We start from the raw sequence: 21,105 nt of genomic DNA, 5'->3' as shown, positions 1-21,105 counted from the left end.
CAAGAACATTTTGGTCTTTAAATCTCATCCACGTCTACACAGCTCAGAAGGTAGCAGAAGAATCCCAGGGACCCAGGTAGATTTCAAATGTACACTCCAGCTTTGAAGATAGGAGGATGCAAGGAGTCTCTATTCATTGGAAAAGGCCAAGCAATGAATCCATCACCACTCAGTTTGGAATATAGGACTTCTGACCTCCATTGCTGTAAAAGAAAAAGTTGCTGTTTGGCTAAGACCCACATCATGTGATAATTTGAGCAGACATCAGCAGTGGACCCATAGACAAATCAGAGAAGGAAACTATTAGCGAAGTTCAAAACAAAAGAAATAAAACAGGAAAATGAGCAGTCCGTATAACTAAACATGCACAGGGAATCCAAGTCTTACACAAGCAGGATGAAAGGCATACGTACTGATTATTCAGTGATCATTTGAGTTGGACAACACATGTTATGAAAGTGGTCAGAATCATAATGAAGCTATTCCATTTGAAACTGCATCATAAATGTAGCCTAGAGTCCTTGTGAAAAAGATCTGACATGTGTACCTATTACAAACACTACTATAAGGACTCTGGAAAACCCAGTTGTATGATATCTCAGGAATGACAGGAAATGTGTGTGAGTTTTACGATGTTGATAAAACAAAGACAGGGTGCATCTTTAAGATAAAAACATATAGATATAATAAAATAAGGCCTATGATTCCATTCATAGGTGCAATAAACAGTGTAGGTAAACCTCTCAAAGAAACGTTTTACATTTATTCTAAGATTCTTAAGGATCAACCATCTATGGCAATTCCTATGTGCCATGAATTTTAAACATTGCTTTCTTTCTTTCTTTCTTTCTTCCTTCCTTCCTTTCTTTCCTTCTTTCTTTCTTTCTTTCGTTCTTTCTTTCTTTCTTTCGTTCTTTCTTTCTTTCTTTCGTTCTTTCTTTCTTTTTCCTCTTTCTTTCATTTTTTTCTCTTTCTTTCTTCTGATCTTTCAGTTTCTATCTTTGCCTGTCTCTTTCTCTCTCTTTCTTTTGCGTGGTTTCTTGAAGCCAGAGCTTGGCTCTGTCCCTAAACTTCTTTTCTCAAGGCTAGAACTCTACCGCTTGAGCCATAGCTCCACTCACTTCTAGCTTTTTAGTGGTTTAATGGAAATAAGAGTCTCATGAACTTTCTTGCTCTGGCTGGCTTCAAAGTGAAATCCTCAGATCTCAGCCTTAGAATTAAAGGTATGAGCCATTGGTGCTTGATTGTACCTTTCTTAGACCTACCAATTCTTCACTTCAATCACATCAATTTGAGGCATAATTTGTCTACTCTTTTAGAGAGGGAAGGGAGAGAGAAAGGGAGAAAAAGAGAGAAGGGGAGAGATTATAAAAATCCTTCATCTTTTCTATGATGAAACCAGCATTACTTCTGAATTGGAAATATTGGTAGCATTTTTCACAATTGCAAATTCTCCTTTAACAGACAATACTCAGACAAAAACTTCTCTTGCTCAGAGAACCACTCCTGGAACAAGTGTCTGTATTAGAGTTCTCAGAAGAAAAAAAATAGAGAAGTGATAAGTATTTACTTAACAAAATTGGCTTGTGAAATAATGGAAGGTTGACAAATGCAAATTTTTATGGGGTAGGTCAACAGGCTAACAATTCAAGGAAGAGTTTCAATGTGAGTCTCCAGCCATCCTTCTAACCGAATTCCATTTTCCTTGGGAGACATAATCTTTGTTCTGGAGGGAAATCATTTTGTCACATTCAGCAAAGTCAAGTCTTTGTGTTAATAAAACTTTCCACTGATCAAATGAGGCTCACTCACATTGGTAAAAGCAATTTGCTTTTCTCAAAATCCACTGTTTTAAATGCTAATTTCATCCCCAAACACCCTTACATAAACATCCATGATAACATCTGACAAAATAGTTGGGCAACTGACCTAACCAAGATGACACATGTAATTTTCTATTTAAACACAAAGATACTAAACTGGTTTTATCAACAGAAGAAATCATAAGTAGAAAGAAATTTCCTCTCTCTCTCTCTCTCTCTCTCTCTCTCTCTCTCTCTCTCTCTCTCTCTCTCTCTCTCTCTCTCTCTCTCTCTCTCTCTCTCTCTCTCTCTCTCTCTCTAACATACAAAGCCAGGCAATCAGTGACTCTGCATCTAAGCTCAGTTACTGCTGCAGTCTAACTGGAAGAGCCAAGAACCCACCTTTTACTATAGTGCTTCTGAGAATTGTGTTTATAGACACATACTTTAACACCAAGCATTAATCTAATGATAGCAAACTTAGGCAGTAGAGATTTCTAATTTAAATTTCCACTTCACCTTTTCTGTCCAGCCTGTGCTATCTCTTGTACAGTACTTTTTCTTAAAAATAAACAGATGACACTGTAGAAACCCCTTGTGTTTCAGGAACTGTGACTCTTGATCTGCACTCAAACAATCACTGCCAGTGAAGATGAGAGAGCTGGGCATCTATGTACGTTTCTGTCTGCTGAATGGGAAAGCGGTTCAGGATCCAAAGGTTGAGAAGCCATTGCTTTAGGAGGAAGCTTGCAGTAGCATTGCTAGTAAGTAAATAATTGGCCTGAGGAAACTATTGTTTTCTTTCACATACTTTCAACCTGAAACCATTATGAAGCTCACTCATCAGCTGAGTTAGAAGGTTAAAAGGGAAAAATGACTTAAGACAAAGTGAGACTAAGCTAGCATTTTCTGATATCCATTATAGTAGGGGTTACAACAACACGGCAGACAGGTCTGGAACAGGGATACTCATCTTTTCAATATCAGCAATACTAGCACAAAATAGAAAAGGGCTTTAATTATGATTCAGAACCATAATGAGGAAAAGACATTGAAAGAATTAATACAAAGAACTACTTTTTGTACATGTCATATCCCTCACATTACATATATATATATATATATATATATATATATATATTTGTGCATGCCTATATACCTAGTCTTTATACATCCTATTCTGAATTATCACTGGATTGTCAGAATTTACTGTAAATTCTTGTCCATAGATACCTGCCAGGATAGGATGTTATGTAGGACCACACACACAAAGCACATCCATGGAGTTCCATGTCCATCCTCAGAACATAAACAGATGAACATGTCTCGATACATTTCCAGAATAGAAGAAAAACTTTCTTTGTGTGGGGGCAGAAGCCCACATACTTGATTGCACATTCAGATCTTCAGATGTGAAAACTGATTGTTGAATACTGATTGTTGAACCATGAATAGTAAACTGACCACTTTGTAAATATAAGACTTAAGAAGTGTGATGAACTAAGTTATGACCCTTCATCTCAAAATATGTATGTTGAAGTCTCAACATCCAGAAGCTCAAGAATGCAACTGTATTTAGATATAGGACCTGTAAAGTAGTGGTCAAGATTAAATAAATCTATGAATCTATGATTTAAATAGAGATCCAGAGACACACACAAAAAGAGAAGGTGACATGAAGACACAGTAAGAGATTGATCACCTGCAAAGGAGAGAGAACTGAAAACAGCCCTGCTAAGACATAGAACCATTATCATTCTCCTGAACCATGACAGAATATCTTTTTCTTATTTAGGAATTCTAGTTTGTGGTACATTGTTATGGAACTCCTAGGAAATTAATCTAACAAGAAGAAAGAAAGTGCAGAAATAACAACACAGTGAACACCCTAGTACAAAAATTGTAAATGATATTAGAATATTATAATTCAAATTCTTTCTCCTCTTCTCTTATTCTCTTCTTAGAGCTTTCAAGATTGTGATTTTAATATGACCAGTATGTACGATCAGGGATATAGTTTTTCCTTTAACTTACTTCTCATAACAAACATTATGAGGTAGATGCAGAGTTATTGGACAAATGAAGAAACTGAATCTTGACAAAGTTAACAAATTTGGACAGTGGTCTATTTGACCCTATGTACTATTTTCAAAGGGGAGCTATATCGTGGTACGTGCAGAAGCACTAAATTAAACGATGGTTACATATAATATAGTCAATAATTTTATTTACCCTCTGATAGTGTAGTAGACACAGGATACCTTTAAATATCTCCATCTTTATTATGGTAGTGAAATGTTTTACTAGTTTATAAACTACATTGTCCAGCACTCTATGAGTTTCAGAGGTACGCTTCATGGTATTTTGTGGGCTGTTGTGATAATACAAGCTTCTAACAGAATGTTTTGTTTTACATACAGAGTTCCTGTTGAAAAATGTATTTCACTGACTTTTCAAGGAAATAAAAAGTTTAAAACTACGGAACCAGATGATTTCTAAAAATGCCTTCCACTTGTAGCATGTATAAGTTTAACATGCCTCACATTTGCAATATGAATAAAATGTGGGGTTATTTTTTGCAGTTTAGCTATTGAACTAAGACATAAATAAATAAAGAACACAAGGCCTTAAGGATAGAATATGATCAAATACCAAATAAATGACTAGTAAAGCAGCTCCCTGGCCAGCCCAGGGCCAATGTGGTACAGTGCTAAGAAGTATAGGAACTTCTTTCCACTTCAAATTCAGGTACTGAACTTTCCTAAGGAGAGGTTTAGAGCTCACTGTTCAGGAATTTAAAACTTAATAAATGTAGATACAGTGTATGATTTTTGAATAATTTAAATCCCTACCTTATTAAGAATAAAATTTTAAGTAGAGAAGGAAAGGAAAGATAACATTCAACCCTCTACAAGATAATAATGAAAGAAACAAAGTCAACTACTCTTTTTCATCCTATATCCCATTTCTAATGTAAAGTCATCTTTATGAAAAATATAGAGAGGACTCATTAGTAATCTTTACTTCACATTTTATGAGTAATTTGGATTTAGGATATATCTGATACCTTATGAACTAAAGTCCAGGTGGGAAAGGTCAGGGCAGAATGAGGTAAATGATGAGTTTGTTACTAACAGAGGTGTTAAAGTGTAAGCCATTAGGCTTATTACCTAAGAATTATTCCAGCCATAATCACTGGCAGTTTAGAATATTACATTACCCTACCCTGTTACCCAAGTAGTGGTTGAATCTGCAAAACATACAGCATGATCTTGAGCAGAAGAGTGGTTACATGCTTTCTTGAAGCAGTCTGATCCTCCACTGAAACATTCCTCTCATGAAAGGTGAGAGGAAGAAATCCACAGAAAGAGGCTGGCCAACATCAACTGATCCTTTCCTTCAGGCTACTTGACGTTTCAATGGTGGTTGCATTCTATTATGTTTTATATGTGATGCAAGTATGCTTACACATTATACATTTTTCCATATGTCAAACTGCTCTTTAGACTTCCTTATTTTCCCATCTTTTTTCTTCAAGTCACAGACTAATAAATTATTCAGTGAGTCACAACTAGGAACAAAGATAGATAGATAAGTAGATGGATGGATGGTTGGATGGATCGATGGATAGATAGATAGATAGATAGATAGATAGATAGATAGATAGATAGATAGATAGATAGATAGATAGATAGATAATTTTCATTAAAGTGGAGAGGACTACATGAACCTTTTGTTGATCCAAACATTAGGAAAACTTGCTCTTAACTACTGTTTTTCAAAGCTTTTCCTGAACATGACTGCAATGCAGCCACCATCCATTTCATTCTTACATCCAAATAACGATTCAAGTTATCTTTCAACTAGGAAAAGCCTTTTCCCTCTTTCTTCAGCTGCTTATATAGGACTCCATTCATATCTACTTAGATGGGACAGCTGTAATGTTTCCTGGGTTGCAGGGATTACCTGGGTCCGTCCTTCCTACATGGCCATTACAGTATCATTCCGATTCTCTCTTAGGATGGATTGGTGCAGTGTCTATTTTTTTAAGATAGTTAAGCCTGGCTCAGAAATAGGGTTTCTGGTGGGTATTGCAGGCACACAATCACTTACTAATTGTGCCCTCTAAAAATCCTGTGTTTAAGTCCTGGTGCCCTTTGTGAATATCTCTGGAGATGGCTATTTGGGAGTAATTAGGTCATGAGGGTAAGCCTGCTTGACAGGCTTAGTGCCCTTATTAGAGGGCAATGAGAGAGCAGTATCCAGCACTTCATAGCCATTCAGGATCTGTGGAGCTGTGAACCTGGGAAGGATAGGCAAAAAGGCCTTCACAGCTGATGCTATGACTTGAATGTCTATCCTATGTAAAAACCATGTTAAAGCTTAACTGTCATCATAAAATTATTAACATAGAGTACACTTAAGATGCGACAAGGTCATGAGGGTTACAAATTCATTAAACGAACTTGAACTATTCTAACGGGGATGTACCGGCTAGAATGGTAAATGCCCCCTTTGCTTATTTTCTTTCACCCATGCTTTCCTCTTTTGATGTTCTGCTTTGTAAGGAATGTTGTCCCCTGACACCTTTCTAGAGAATGCAAAGTAAAGGTGCCATCTTGGAAACAAACACATGGCCCATGCCAAGCATATAACTGCTAATACCTTGGTGAGGGACTTCTTAGTCTCCACAACTTAATTACATTTTTTCCACTCTTTATAAATTACTCAGACTCAGACATTTAATATCATTGCATGAAACAGATTAAGACACTCTTAATTTAAATGAGTATCTACTACTGTCATATAAACTCCCCGCCTCCAAGAATCACAGCCCCTTTTTCTTATCACCTGCCTTTCCACTACAGGAAATAAGGGCTATGTTATAAACCAGAGACATCCCCTTTTTTTTCTCAGTAAGCCTTTAATTCCTCTTAATAATCCTAATTCTATTTATCATACTGCCTGGTATCAGTAGCACTTAGTATAGTAATTAACAGCCAGTTATTTTATCCTTACCAACATGACTTGCTCAATATTTTTTTAGAAGCCTGATCATCATTCTAGCAAAATATCTGGTCAACGTATTGGCCAAGGTAACCTTTTCTGCTGAAATATTTTTGCACTGGAGAGTTCTTCAGCAGCTTCAGTATCTTCTTGTGTTAATCACTCACCACACCTCAACTGCCACTCAGTATATACATCCTTCCTTACCCTCTGAACCATGATCAGGATACTCCCACCTCCCAACTCCCCTTGTACTGTCATTGACCTCTCCCTAGGCCACTTGTGTTAGTTCACAGCCTCTTGGAAGCAGGTATCAAAACTGGATTTGGATATTCAAAACATTAGAAGGGAAATTCCTGTCAGTGATTATATGAGCAAAAAGCAAAAGTGGCTATGATATCAGTTGCCAAATACACGGGAGGCAAGATGGAACAAAATGGAATCTCACAACGTCCTCTTAGTGACAAAATTTGCCCACAAGAAGTGACCACATGTATAATGATGATCTAGCTCTGACACTATGTGCTGTTCTCAGTCACTGACTGGCACTTGCCTGAAGTAATAGAATCTTGCTGAATGGTGTTAATCCTGAAGTAGTATCAAAGATAATACAGCAATCAGATTGTCCAGGCCAGCAGGTTCTTCTGAAGGTATATTATAGAATTTGTTCTCATGCACCAATCGCAACTTTAACCATCAACTTCATGAGTATTCTCAGAGTTAAAACAAAGCTCTAATATAAGATCAATAATAGATTAAATTATAAGATGCAGTTAAATAAAATAGAAGAGTACCAGACTAGAGGCCAGGGAAATTGAGTTTTGGTTATTATGATGTGTCACTTAGATTCTCCAAAACTCTAAGTTTCAAAAGCTGGTGAATAAGTAGGATAGAGTGAAAAAAATCTCTCATCAAATGCTACAAGAATGATAACTAAGGAAAAGACACTGCGGGGGGGATAGTGTCATGACATGTCAGATATGATTTCAAGGTTAAAAATCACATGCAATTACAATTTTCAGATTAGGACCCATGAGTCTAAGTTTACACGTGATAACTAAAATTTTACTTTTGCCTTTCTGAGGAACCCATGTGGGTTTTGAAATTTTATTTTTGTTAAAAATTGTCAAGTTATAAAATGTACATATTGGGCTGGGAAGGTGGCTCAGTGGTAGAGCGCTTGCCTTGCATGCATGAGGCCCTGGGTTCGATTCCTCAGCACCACATAAGCAGAAAAAAAAGCTGGAAGTGACACTGTGGCTCAAGTGGTAGAGCACTAGCCTTGAGCTGAAGAGCTGAGGGACAGCGCCCAGGCCCAGAGTTCAGGCCCCACGACCAGACCAAAAAAAAACCAACAAAAAATAAAAAAAAATAAATAAAATGTACATATTTATGGGCTATGGTGTTGTTATGATGTATGAAGACAATATAACATGATTAAATGAAGCTAATTAAATATCCAGTCTTCCAAATATTTATTGTTTTGTGATAATAACATTTGAGGTTTATTCCCTCAGTGGGTTTTACAATATAATAAACCCTATTATTAACTATTCACTCAGCTGTGTAAGAAATACCAAAACAACTTGTATATATTTGTCTTGTCTCCCTGACATTGTACCCTTTGGCCAATGGTGTGACATTGGGCCAACATCTCAGGCTCCACATTCAGGTGAACTCTAAGGATCCACATCACTCTCTGCTTCTGTGAGCTTCCTATTTTTAGATGCCAAATATAGGTGAAAATATCCAGTATTGTTCTTTCTAGGCCCTCACCGTCCCACTGAGATAAATGCCCTTTAATACTTGTCACATGGTCACAAATGAAAATATTTCTTTATTATGAATATTGAAGCTTATTTGCCACATTTTTCTTATCCTTTTTTGTCCCCATAGACACTAAAGAATTCCTTAACTTTGGGGCTGGGAAGGTGGCTCAGTGGTAGAGCACTTGCCTTGCATGCATGAGGCCCTGGGTTCAATTCCTCAGCACCACATAAGCAAAAAGAAAAAAGCCGGAAGTGGCGCTGTGGCTCAAGTGGTAGAGCGCTAGCCTTGAGCTGAAGAGCTGAGGGACAGCGCCCAGGCCCAGAGTTCAGGCCCCACGACCAGACCCCCCCCCCCAAAAAAAAAAGAATTCCTTAACTTTGCCAACATGGATGGTGCTAACTTCAAATAGTTCCCATTTTTTCTCACTTTTACAGTTTTTCCTACACCACACTTAACAGTGATATTTTTTGAAACTCGCCTTTATCCAGCTATTCAAGGATTTTTCATGAAAGCTAGTACTCTTTATGTTTGCAAGTAAAATTTCATCTGCAAATGTAATTCTTAAACAGCTTTGGAGTCAATTCTTTGTCCTAAGTCATTGAGTATAAGTATTTTGACACAATACTAGTTAGCTTACAATCTGATTGATTTAATATACGTGTATACATGGAGTAGACTGTAATTACATAAAGTAATTGCATGAAGAGAGATTAAGAAAACTTCTGCATGGGGCTGGGAAGGTGGCTCAATGGTAGAGGACTTGCCTTGCATGCCTGAGGCCCTGGGTTCGATTCTTCAACACCACATAAGCAAAAAGAAAAAAGCCGGAAGTGGTGCTGTGGCTCAAGTGGTAGAGCGCTAGCCTTGAGCTGAAGAGCTGAGGGACAGTATCCAGGCCCAGAGTTCAGGCCCCACAACCGGACTAAAAAAAAAAACTTCTGCATTTCTCAGTGGTATTATTAAAGGTTATAAATGCACAAATCTTTGTTGAAGTAATTGATGAGTTAATTAATGGTCATTAATCAAATGATTAATTCTTAAATCTTTAAATTGTGTAAAAAGGTATATTCTATATATCTTTACATTGTGATTGGCTTTTATTACCTCTATATCAAGAAATGTTTCTATATAGATTAATTTTAGCATCATTTCCTTACCAAAATTCTAATCTTCACTGGATATTTTCAGGGAAATCATTGTTTCCAAAAAGTCATTATAAAAAGACAGTCATCTTTCTCTTCCCATGGCTCTCCAGTGATATTCTAGGCTTTGTAATACTAACTCCTAATTTTTCTGTTTTAGTCATGTACCCCAGACCCAGATCCTAAATGCCCTGAAGCAATTTTTCCAAATGAGTTAAGAATCCTGCGGGATTAAGGACCACTTAACTTCTAAGCAAACAGGAGATGAAATTGGTATGTTTAGATGTATACAGCTTAGTCATTAACATTTACCCAGAAATTTGAAAAGGAGAATATACTAAGAAATATCAACCAACAAGTGGAAGTAGTGTTATTCCATCCAACATTATCAAGTCCCCTTTTCTATTTCACGTAACTGGCTACTTGTTCTCATTTCCTTTTTTTGTAAGATTAAAACCAAGCACAACACCATTTAATAGGGAAGAGGATTATTTCCATTAAATAAACAGTCTTTAAGTTTAGTGCAACAAATATTTGCTGGCCTTCACCTTGGGTAGACATTATGAAAAGCAAAAAAAAAAAAAAAAATGCATAAAGTAGACTTCTTGCCTGAATGCAGCAGACAGTAAATTGATATTCTTAGGAGCACTGGTGTTATATCTTCAGAGTCTTTGTATTCAGTCTTGTATCTACCCAGCCCTTGTCTTTTTTATAATGATAATGTTGTTGTTGTTCCCTTTTAATTAGAATACACATTCTTAGTGATCCTTGGAACTTTCTCCAAAATACTCTTGTGAACTTTCTACATGGGCTGACCTCTACCTATGATGCTCCCAATCTTATCCTCCCAAATAGCCAAGATTACAGACATGACCGATGGTGTCTAGTGAGTGGTCTCATCAGTCAGTGGTTTCTCAGAGGTCTCATATGTTCTATTAGCATTTCTTAAGTATTTAAAATCTTCATACGAATGTTCTCATGTATCTACCTTGTTGCAAAACATTGATCATCTTTCTGTAATTTTCCATACTGTACTGGAGAGGTTTTTCAACTGAGGTTTTCTAACTCAGTGAGTTTTTTATTTCTTGAACTTCCATTTGATTTTTTTGAGAATTTCCACTTATTTATTGAATTCTTTCTTCATGTATTGCATTTTCTTTCTTATTTCAATTCTTTTTTGAATTTTTTTGCAATTTACTCAGACGATTCCATTTATTTTATTTTCATTGATCAAGCTTAAAGCTTTAAAAAATTGTCTAAAATTTACCTATCTTGCTTGATTAGCATTTCTTACTGTGAAATTGATGAGTTTTAGAGAGTTTGTTTTAAGCTATTATGAATATTGTACATTGGAATTTGCAAATCTTAGGCCTAGTTATTGGTTGGAAGTTTTAGTTCCCAGTCCTTTAGTAGTATGAAGATTTCTCTTTTATACTCTGTTAAGTTAATGTATTTAGCTAGATTATTTATACTGAAATATTCTTTTATTATACTCATTATCTTGTTTTATTTCTAGGAATATCTTCAATATCTAAGCATCTTTGTAGGTAAATTTATATAACATCATACAAATAACAAAGTTGTGAAACAGAGCAAGCATTTGAACCAAAAATGCAGATTAAAAGCATACATAAAAAGTAAAAAATTAAAAAGAAATATAAACCCTGTATGATTTTATGTGATTTGAAACATTTGGTTAAGCATGCTTCCTTGTATGATTGAGTTAGCTTATATCATTTTGAATGTTTTGTATATCTTCATCACAAAACAAATCTGTAATTGCCAGCATTCATTTCAGTATGTCCATTCTACCTATTAGCTCACACTATTCCAGCAGAAACTGAGATAGTTTCAAGATGTCAGTTCTTCCCACTTTGATCAATACTTCTTTGAAGTTTTCTCATACTGCTAATCTGAGAGGATGTACCATGAGGACAAAGAGTTATCTTAACAAAGGGAAGAATCACTGTCCTACAGCATCTAGAGACTGAGAAAGATTTTAGTAAATGTTTGCCTAAAAATGTGCAATAATTTATACAAGGGACAGAGCTATACAAGTCTGACCATGATCTATTATGGTTCTCTCATCAAGAATATAGAAATTCTAGCAAGCCACGGGATGCCACACAACATTGACACTCAACAATTACAAATTCATAGGAAATTTTTAAAAATGCTAATAGGATCATACAAGACTATTTGAGGAACAAAAAATAGCCTAGAGGTTAATAAACTACTGGGGTGTTCAAAAAAGTGGCCAAATTTGTCTTTTCTTTTAACAAGGTTAAATTGAAAGAGAACCATTGGACTTAAACAGAAACATAATTTCAGACTGAGCTGTGGGTGTCTGCACCTGATTTTCAGTCAAGTCACATTCTCCTGAAGCAAGAAGGTAGAAATGGAAATGTTGCAGGCTATTTGCCAGTGGGTCTTTGGTGAGTACAGGAATAACAAATGTAAACCATTGTGTTAACATGAAGAAGTCATAATGATTAAGCAATTGGTATTGAAAAAAATCTATTATGAGATTATGTTTCCAATGTTTTAATAAAATCTGATGATCAAACAAATGGATATATGCATAGGGTTCTGTTACTGTGTGCACTAAAGAATCAGCCACAAAAGTCACTACTGTAATTCTACCTAGATTTTTTTTTGGGGGGGGGGGGTTCTGGTCGTGGGACCTGAACTCTGGGTCTGGGCACTGTCCCTCAGCTCTTCAGCTCAAGGCTAGCACTCTACCACTTGAGCCACAGCGGCCACTTCTGGCTTTTTTCTTTTTGCTTATGTGGTGCTGAGGAATCAAACCCAGGGCCTCAGGCATGCAGGGCAAGCACTCTACCACTGAGCCACTTTCCCAGCCCATAACCTACCTAGATTTTTTTGTAAGTAGTTTTTTTTTTAATCCATTCTTGACAACTCTTTTAGTTTGCTGTATTTATTTTTGTTATTTAGAAACATTTTCCTGTTTAAAGTAGATCTAGGGGTGTGAGTATAAGTACTGTTCCCTTTTCTCAAGCCAATATGTATCTTAACTCTATGTCTTCTTTTTTCAGAAAAAAATCAAGTTATTAATGTGAGCCTGTATTTAAAGAAGTAAGATACTGTAAGAAAGTAGTATCCCCAAATCAATTTTGCCAGACTCTCAATTTCTCAAATGACAGGTCTAATTTTAATATCTACTTCAGTTAAGAATATCGAGCAGATATTATTTAGTTCCTCTATTGCCGCATAGTCCAACTGTGTTTAGAGACATAAAAATGTGTCCTAAAAGCATTCCTCGCATTCCTTGCTTGTGGCTGAAGAAACCGAATATACTGTTAAGAATACTTTTATATTTTGAATTTCCCCTGAAATGATTGTAGTGTGTTGAGTTGTGCTATAACTTCATAAATTCTATCTTCTTTTTCTTTCTTTAAAAAAAAAATAAGTAGTTACACTAAAGGCAATTCAACACATCAGTTTATAAATGAACTGCATCATAATTGATTTCATCTATTCCATCATTCCCCCCACATCTTTCTAAATCCCACTCATACCATCAAGCTACATGTTCCATTTCCGTGTATTTGCAGTGAATATAATAAGTGTTGCATCTCATTTTCTCAGAACAAATTTTCCCACCAACCTATACCACATTTTACAACAGGGAGAAGAAAACTTGTGCTAAGTCATTAAGTTTTCTAAAGGATCTTTCTTTGCTTTCTATTCAACTGTAGTGCTAATTACTTTGACAAATAAAACTAGCTACTTGTTTCTCCAGAGACCAAAGGAAAATGAATCTAAAAAAGGTCTTCAATCCTTCACTTAGAAATGCAGGATAAATTTCACTTTTCTTGCTACTCCAGAATCTTTGTGTGAAAATTTAATACTCTTCCCATTTTCTTATAATTTATATTTTATGAAGAACATTCATGCATGGTATTTCCTATGATCTTTAGTAGAAAGAGTCAGGGTGATAATCATAGCCCTTTAATCAATAGGAAACTGATTAATATGATCAAATACTCTGTTCAATGCGACTACTGAAAGAAATTTAATTTTTAAAATCCCGTGTTCTTCTGTATCAAAATGTTTGTGTGCATGTATGCATATATAGGTATATATATTGTATGCAAACATGCGTGCTCATACTTTAGCAAAATTAACAATAAAGTTATAATTTAACTATCATTATTTGATTTGCTGAATTTTTATTCTTAGAAATACTGTTAATGATTTACATTTGTTCAAAAATTACTGGTTTTAGTCAGAAGACTATATGTAAGTGTTTGTTGGCCAAGTACTAGTTGTATGTCATTGTCCTGGTGACTGAATTTCTGTGGGTCTAAGTTTCTTTGTCAGTGAAATAAAGGTGTCACACAAATAAGCCCTAATAACTCTTATGTTTTGAAATTCTACACTTTATGTGTCAGAGCCACGGGATAATATCTCAGCAGTAGGAAAATTACTCCCTGTGGTTAGAGGAGTCAAAGATGATGATTATACTTAACACGGATTTGAAGACTAGATCTTATAATTTAAAGAGTAAATTGAAAGAATCAAGATATAGTTTAAATGGACTTCATGATTATTTGAACCATAATGTCTTTGAGTAAAACCATTTCCAATTTGGCACTTTTTGTGCTCTGGCTTTTAAGGTGATTTTCAAGATCCATAAGTGAAGTGTAATACAGAGACCAAGATTTTATTCTCTCTTTATTATCAACTTTCTTCCTCATTCATGGCAAGTAAATTAACTCTGCTAAGTCTTCAGGTTGTTTTTTTGTTTTTTGTTTTTTGAAAACTGACTAGTTAATAGGGGCCTATTGCAAAGAAAACTATTATAAAAACTTCTTACAAAATGAAAGCATATGTTTGCCTTCTCTTGGCTATACTGATTTTAAAAGTAATTGCTTAGAATTTGCTATGTTTAACACATGGTTTCATATGATGTATTTAGAAAAACTAATCAGGCCTCTATTCACTGATGGTTAAATGAAGAGTTTATTTCCAAATACTGGCAACTTTTCCTACACCTTGATCCTCAGAAAAAAATTATGAACTAGGTAAATTTTACTTTGCTTCTTTTTCAGGCTTCTTCTCTTCAACTTAGGACTTAAAAATTTTTGGCACTGAGGTTTGAACTCCAGCTTTTGCTCTTATTTAGCTCTTATTTTTCCTGGTTTGTTGGAGGTGGATTCTCTAGGTCTTTTCTCAAGTCATAACTAGTCTCAAGTCATAACATTCCAGGTCTCAGCCTCTTGAGTGCCTAGGATTACAGACATGAGCCACGGGTGTTCAGCTTCTTAGACATTTGTAGACATTCTTATACTTACTTCTGCATCCTGCCATTTCTGTTCTCTCCTTATACTTGCTAATCACAGACAACTTATCATACTGTTTTCTGCAATGTTCTTTTCCATCTACAAAGATCTTTTTTTTTTTGGTTATTATTGTTTGCAAAGTTTCTTTTTATTGTGAAAATACTGTACAGAGGGGTTACAATTACATGGGCAAGATAATGAGTACATTTCTTATCAAGCATTGTAGCCTCCTCCTTTGTTTCCCTTTCCCATCCCGTCCCATCCTCCCCCCCCCCCGCACCCAGTCATCCCCCCCCCGCCCCTTGCACCAAAGTTGTAAAGTTTGTTTTCGACATAACGACTTGTACATCTCATTGTTCTAATGGATCCACCTGTATCCCTATTTAAACGACTTGTCTTTCCCCTTCCCCTCCACGAATTATATCAACATCAAATACAGTGAAAGCAGGAGTTATACCATGGGGGAGGGACATACAAAGCAACAAAGAAATAATCTTATAAATGTGTTAGATACAAAGATCTTTTTAGAGGAAAAATTTTCTGAACATGCTTCTTCTAATGTATAAATAATTGGTATAATAACTTTCCAAGGAATGTAGTGGATTAAACCAAAAGAAAATCATACAGTAAGTATCTAACTCTAAATTGTTGAAAATTCCAAATTTTGCACCTAACTGGGAGGGGACACTCTTATTTATTGAATGTACAGTGGGAGTCTGAAACTGGGAATGGAGTTTTCACTGTATGTCCTCCTATTTTGACATTAAACTACTAGACATGATGAGTTTTGTTTGTTTTGACATGGTGTCTACCTATGTACCCCAACCTGGCCTGCAATCTCAGTAAGTATTCTAGACTGGCCTTCATCTTGTGATTCTCCTGCCTCTGACATTTGAGGGCTGGGATTACTAGACTACAATATCTGGTGATGATATGCTTTTTTCATGTACAGATAGAAAACTATACTTGAGAAAATAAATAATTTATTGAAGTTTATGAAGTCAGTAAGTGTAAGAACTAAGATTCCTATCCTGGTTTGTTGGACTGTAAAACCTACATTTTCTTCAATCACATTGCAACTTTGAAGTTTTGAATTGATACTCTGTAAAGAGCTATAACCCCTGAGGTTGGTCAGTGCTCTTTTAACTATTATTTGCCATGTAATAGTATTTAAATTTTAAAACATCTTTAACAGTTAGAACCATATTTTCCTATTCAGTTTGGGTTTCCTATAAATGAAAATGCTGAAAATAAAAAGATAAAGTAAAATGAAACGCAGCTTTTACAATACTCCAACACAAGGGTGATTGCACAAAACACTACTTATACCTCAGACATACTTTTTCTGTCCATTTGATGTAACTTTTGCAAAAATATACCAAAAATAATACAAATGAATTTCCTTTCTTATAAAGCCTCTCTAAGAAGACAAAAGCTTTATTTTAAGGATCAGGATCATGTGGGATATTTCATCTTTAGATGTGTATTAAAAGGCTGCACTAGGTAAAATTTAGAACTGGATAAGTCAATCAACACATTGTCTTAATCTACTACGTTAGCATTCCACATTGTAAATTGACCTAAAGTCTATGGGAATACTGAGAGAAGGTTGAAAGTAAAAAGGTGCCCAAAAGACCACGCGGATGAAAAAGTCAGGGGAGACAAGCTTTAGTGTTAGCAGAGCTAACAAGTCAAGCTCTCCTGAGGAGAAGAGAGAAAGGTGCCAATTGGCTCCTTGAAGGACCCTTTTATATCCTTGGGGCCGGAAGTGGGAGGTGCCTCACCTACTGCACAGGCACTGCCATTGAGGGTGGAGATTAGTCTTCAAGGGAGGCCGTTCCTTACATATTCACCCTTTTTTGGTTTAATATGTACAGTACTAGGCAGGGAATATGGGTGAAGGTCTTTTCTTCTGGAGCTACTTCCTGCTGAGAGAGGGTGAGGTAGTTCAATGGGGAGGGGAGGGGTGCCAGGTACTGTACACGAAGTTGACCAAGGTCATGATGGTTATGAAGATGTTACTTGTCCAGAGTGGGGTCCTCTGGTTCCTCGATGACTGGAGAAATACTGGGTCCAATATTTCTTATCTGTAGAGACAGGGGTCCAGTTGGCTCAGAGATGTATGAAGGTTCATCAGGCTGGTGATGCTTAACGTGGTGAAGATGAATCCAGTGTGGACAGCCCTGAACCTGCACAGCTGTGGGAGTAAAGCGAATTACTGAATAGGGTTCTTCCCACTTAGCAGAAAGCTTGATGGAACCAGGTGCCCATGGCAGATAATTTTTTTGAAATGTAGGGTTCCCAGCCTTGATGGAGGGCCTGGAAGACAGTGTGGAGGGCTTAGGGCTCTTCTGATCCACATATTTCCAGAGAGAAGTGGGCAGGTGCTGAAGGAGAAAGGACAGCATTGGAGGAGGTAAAGGAAAGCCCAAAGAAGTCTGAAATAGGGGAGGCAAAGGTGGGTGGCCATACATGACTTCAAAAGGACTTAATATTAGAGGATTTTTTGGCAAGACCCTTAAGCAAAAAAGAGCCAAAGGTAAAAGGTTTAGACAATCTAGATGCAGTTCAAGGGACAGTTTGGTCAGAGTTTTCTTAAGGGAGCGGTTGGCACATCCCACCTTTCCCCAGGACTGGGGGTGATAGGGAATATGAAAAGACCAGGAGATATTTAGAGACTTAGCCAATAGCTGGGTCACAGAGGAGACAAATTCCAGGCCATTGTCCATCTGTATAGAAGCAGGCAGGCCAAAGCAGGGAATTAGTTTCTGTAAGAGATGCTGAGACACAGAGGAAACACCTCTATTCATCCTGTGAAGGTATCTTCACATACCAGCAGGTACTTCTATTTGCCAATGGCTGGCATATATGTAAAATCAATTTGCAAATCCACTCCTGGGAGGTTACCTTGAGCCTGATGTGTTGGAAAGGAAGATGGCTGTACATTGGTATTTGGGTTTCAGAGGTCTGTGACAGCTGCATGATCGCCTGGGATTAGTGGAAGGCTCTTTTTTAGGAACTCTCTTAAGGTCCTGTCTGGAGGTGGAAAAGATGGTGGAGGTAAATAAGGACATCTTGCCTAGAAGGAAGGGAAGAAACTTCTATTATTGGTAGCATTAATGCCCATTGTTTTGAGGACATCACAGTCCATTTGGCAGTTTCATCCACCAGATTGTTTCCTTTAGTTACAACTGAGTCATCTGACCAGTGGCCCCTGCTGTGAATTATGGCTGAGGGGAGAAAAGAGGCTTTTAAGAGCTCAGTAATATATGAACCATTTATTACTGAGGTCCCCTTGATTGGTAACAGACCTCGTTCCTTCCAGATAGCGGCATGACAAAGGACGGCATAGAAAGTATATTTAGAGTCTGTGTATACTGTCAGGGAATGTCCTGAGGCCAGGTGGAGGGACCTTGTTAGGGTTACTAACTCAGCCTGTTGATTGGTGGTCTGTAGAAGCAGACTCCACAACACCAGAGATTGACACAATAGCATACCCAGCCATCAGTGAGTCTTCCTAGAGGAAGAAGCTGCCATCAGTAAACCAGGTAAACTGGGAGTCATTTAATGGCCCCTCACTATTGTGGTCTGGGTAGGTAGCAGGTCCTCCAGAGTCTCCACACAGAAGTGTGCTAGTCAGGTCTTTGTAGCCAGAATGGATAATAGGGTGGAGGGGTTTAATGGAGGGAAGAACTGGAATGTTAGGGTGGGGTCCTCTACCAGAGACACCTGAAGAGAGAGAATACAGAAGGAAGGCATAGTTTGTAGCCCCTTAAAGGTAGTAACTCAGAGAGGTGATGGTGGGAGAGGATGGTCAGGGCTGTGCCAAAGGTTAGCTTCTTTGACTTCTGTATTGGGACAGAAGAGGCAGCTAAGACACGGAGGCAAGGAGCCCAGCCCCTAATGGTAGAGTCTAGGCGTTTTGACAAATAAGCAACCAGCGCAAACAAAGGTCCGATCTGCTGACCTAAAACTCCCATTGCAAAACCCTGGTTCTCAGTTACATACAGAAAGAATGGGCGTGTAAGATCTGGCAGCCTAAGAGCAGAGGCCTGTAATAAGGCCTGTTGGAGCCTCCTAAAGGGAAAAATAAAAGGAGGAGGATAAAAGGGGTTCCTCAGATGACCCTTTAGCTGCTTCATATAAGGGGCAGGTTAGGAGGGAATAGTTGTGGATCCAGGACTATCTCAGGATAGCCAGGTAGACCCAAAAAGGAGAGAATCTCAGACTTAGTGGAGGGGGTAGGGTAGTTAGTAATCAAGTGTTTCCTGGGGATAGTAATGGCCTTGTGCATGGGAGTCAGCTGAACACCCAGATAAGTCACATACTTCTGAACCACCTGTACCTTATTGGGTGAGACTCTGTATCTCCAGGAGGCCAGAAAGTTAAGAGGTATTACTGTATGGTGGTCTCTTAAGTCTCTCACTAAAGCTTGGTCAAACAGATGGGGACTATCCTGGAACCCCTGTGGCAACACAGTCCAGGTAAGCTGAGCTGAGGTTTGGGTGACCATGTCAGTCCATGTAAAGGCAAAGAGGTCCTGGGAAGAAGTGAATAAAGGGATAGTAAAAAAGGCATCTTTTAAGTCCAATACAAAGGCAACCATCGTTGGGATTGTGGAAAGCAGAGTGTAGGGGTTGGGTACCATAGGGTGTAAAGGGATAACAGCAGTATTTATACTGTGAAGGTCCTGCAAGAGGCCGAACGAGCCATTGGTTTGGCTATTATTAAGATGGGGATATTATAGGGAGAGTAAGTGAGATGTAACAGCCCTTTTCTCAGTAAGTCTTTAACAATAGGTTGCCATCCCAGAAAACTGTGGCGAGGGAGGGAGTACTGGGGTCTTGCAGGAAAGTGTAGGGGGCCCTTAGGGAGATGTGACTAGGAGGGTGGTGCTTAGCAATAGAGGGGTTGTGAGTATCCCACACCTTGGGGTCCACCCCTGAGGGTAGAAAAGGGAAATCTAAGGAGTCACTAGGTGAGCCTACTAAAGCCAGATTGTGGGGGAGGCTGAATCAATATCATGTTGTGACAATTGGGAAGGGCATATGGTAATAGAGGCTCCAAATTTGGCCCAAAGGTCTCTACTCAGCTGTGGAATTGGACAGTGGGTAATAACAAGGAAGGAGTGACAAAAGGTCACTCCTGAAAAAAGACAAATGACGGGGGAGGGGGAGGTGTTGGGGGCTTGTAAGGTTTTCCCTCCACCCCGACTAGAGAGGTATTAGTTATGTAAGTCTGGCCATGGAACTCAGTGAACACCAAATACATAGCACCAGTGTTTACCAAAAGCAAGATTATCTTAACCTACAACCAAGATTGTCACCCTGGGCTCTTGTGTGGTGATAGGAGTTGTCAGGGCTGAGTCCAGGGCATCCTCAGTCTTCTCCAGCAGCCAGACCCAGAGCGCCAGGAGGGGGCGATGGGGCCTTAGTGGATGGCCACCATCCATGAGAGGCTTTCCTGGCTGTGGGCCAGCTGTGCCTCTATGGCTTGGCTGGCCACATCGGTAGCCAAGGTTCCCCTCCAGTGCCCTCTTTGACCACATCCATAGCAGAACCCAGGTGGACCCCATCAGGAAAGGGTTGGCTGCAAGGCCTGAGGCTGGTAGATTTTTACTAACATCTAGTACTTGAGTTTTTTGGCCTTTTCCTCCCTGCCACATGATACAGCTTAAAGGTTGCCTCCACAGCCTCACTAGTGGGTGTCAGGGACACCCACTAAGATATTTTTTAGTTCATACCGAATGTCTAGAGTGGATTGATTAATATAATGAGTCATTAAACAGTGTTGTACATCCATAGACTCAGGGTCGAGGTTAGTATGCTGAAGGAGGGTCTGACTCAGTCTGGCCCAAAAGGCAGATGGGTTTTCATTTTTGTCTTGTATGATTGCAGTCATTTTGTCATAGTTGATGGCTTTGTGGCCCGTCTGTTTGAAACCCTCAATTATACAGGCAATAAATTGTTTTCACTTTTGGCGAACACCTGGGGAACTGTAATTACAGTGAGGCTCCTGGTTGGGAACTACCTCAGTCCCAATTGGATGATGGGGGTGGTCTGGTGGGTCTCATCTTCA

The sequence above is a fragment of the Dipodomys merriami genome, unplaced genomic scaffold, assembly GCF_024711535.1.
Source record: "Dipodomys merriami isolate MVZ:Mamm:240054 unplaced genomic scaffold, mDipMer1.0.p SCAF_2, whole genome shotgun sequence".
Taxonomy (NCBI): Eukaryota; Metazoa; Chordata; class Mammalia; order Rodentia; family Heteromyidae; genus Dipodomys; species Dipodomys merriami.
The sequence above is the reverse complement of the archived record's forward strand: the minus strand, read 5'-3'. Positions refer to the sequence as shown.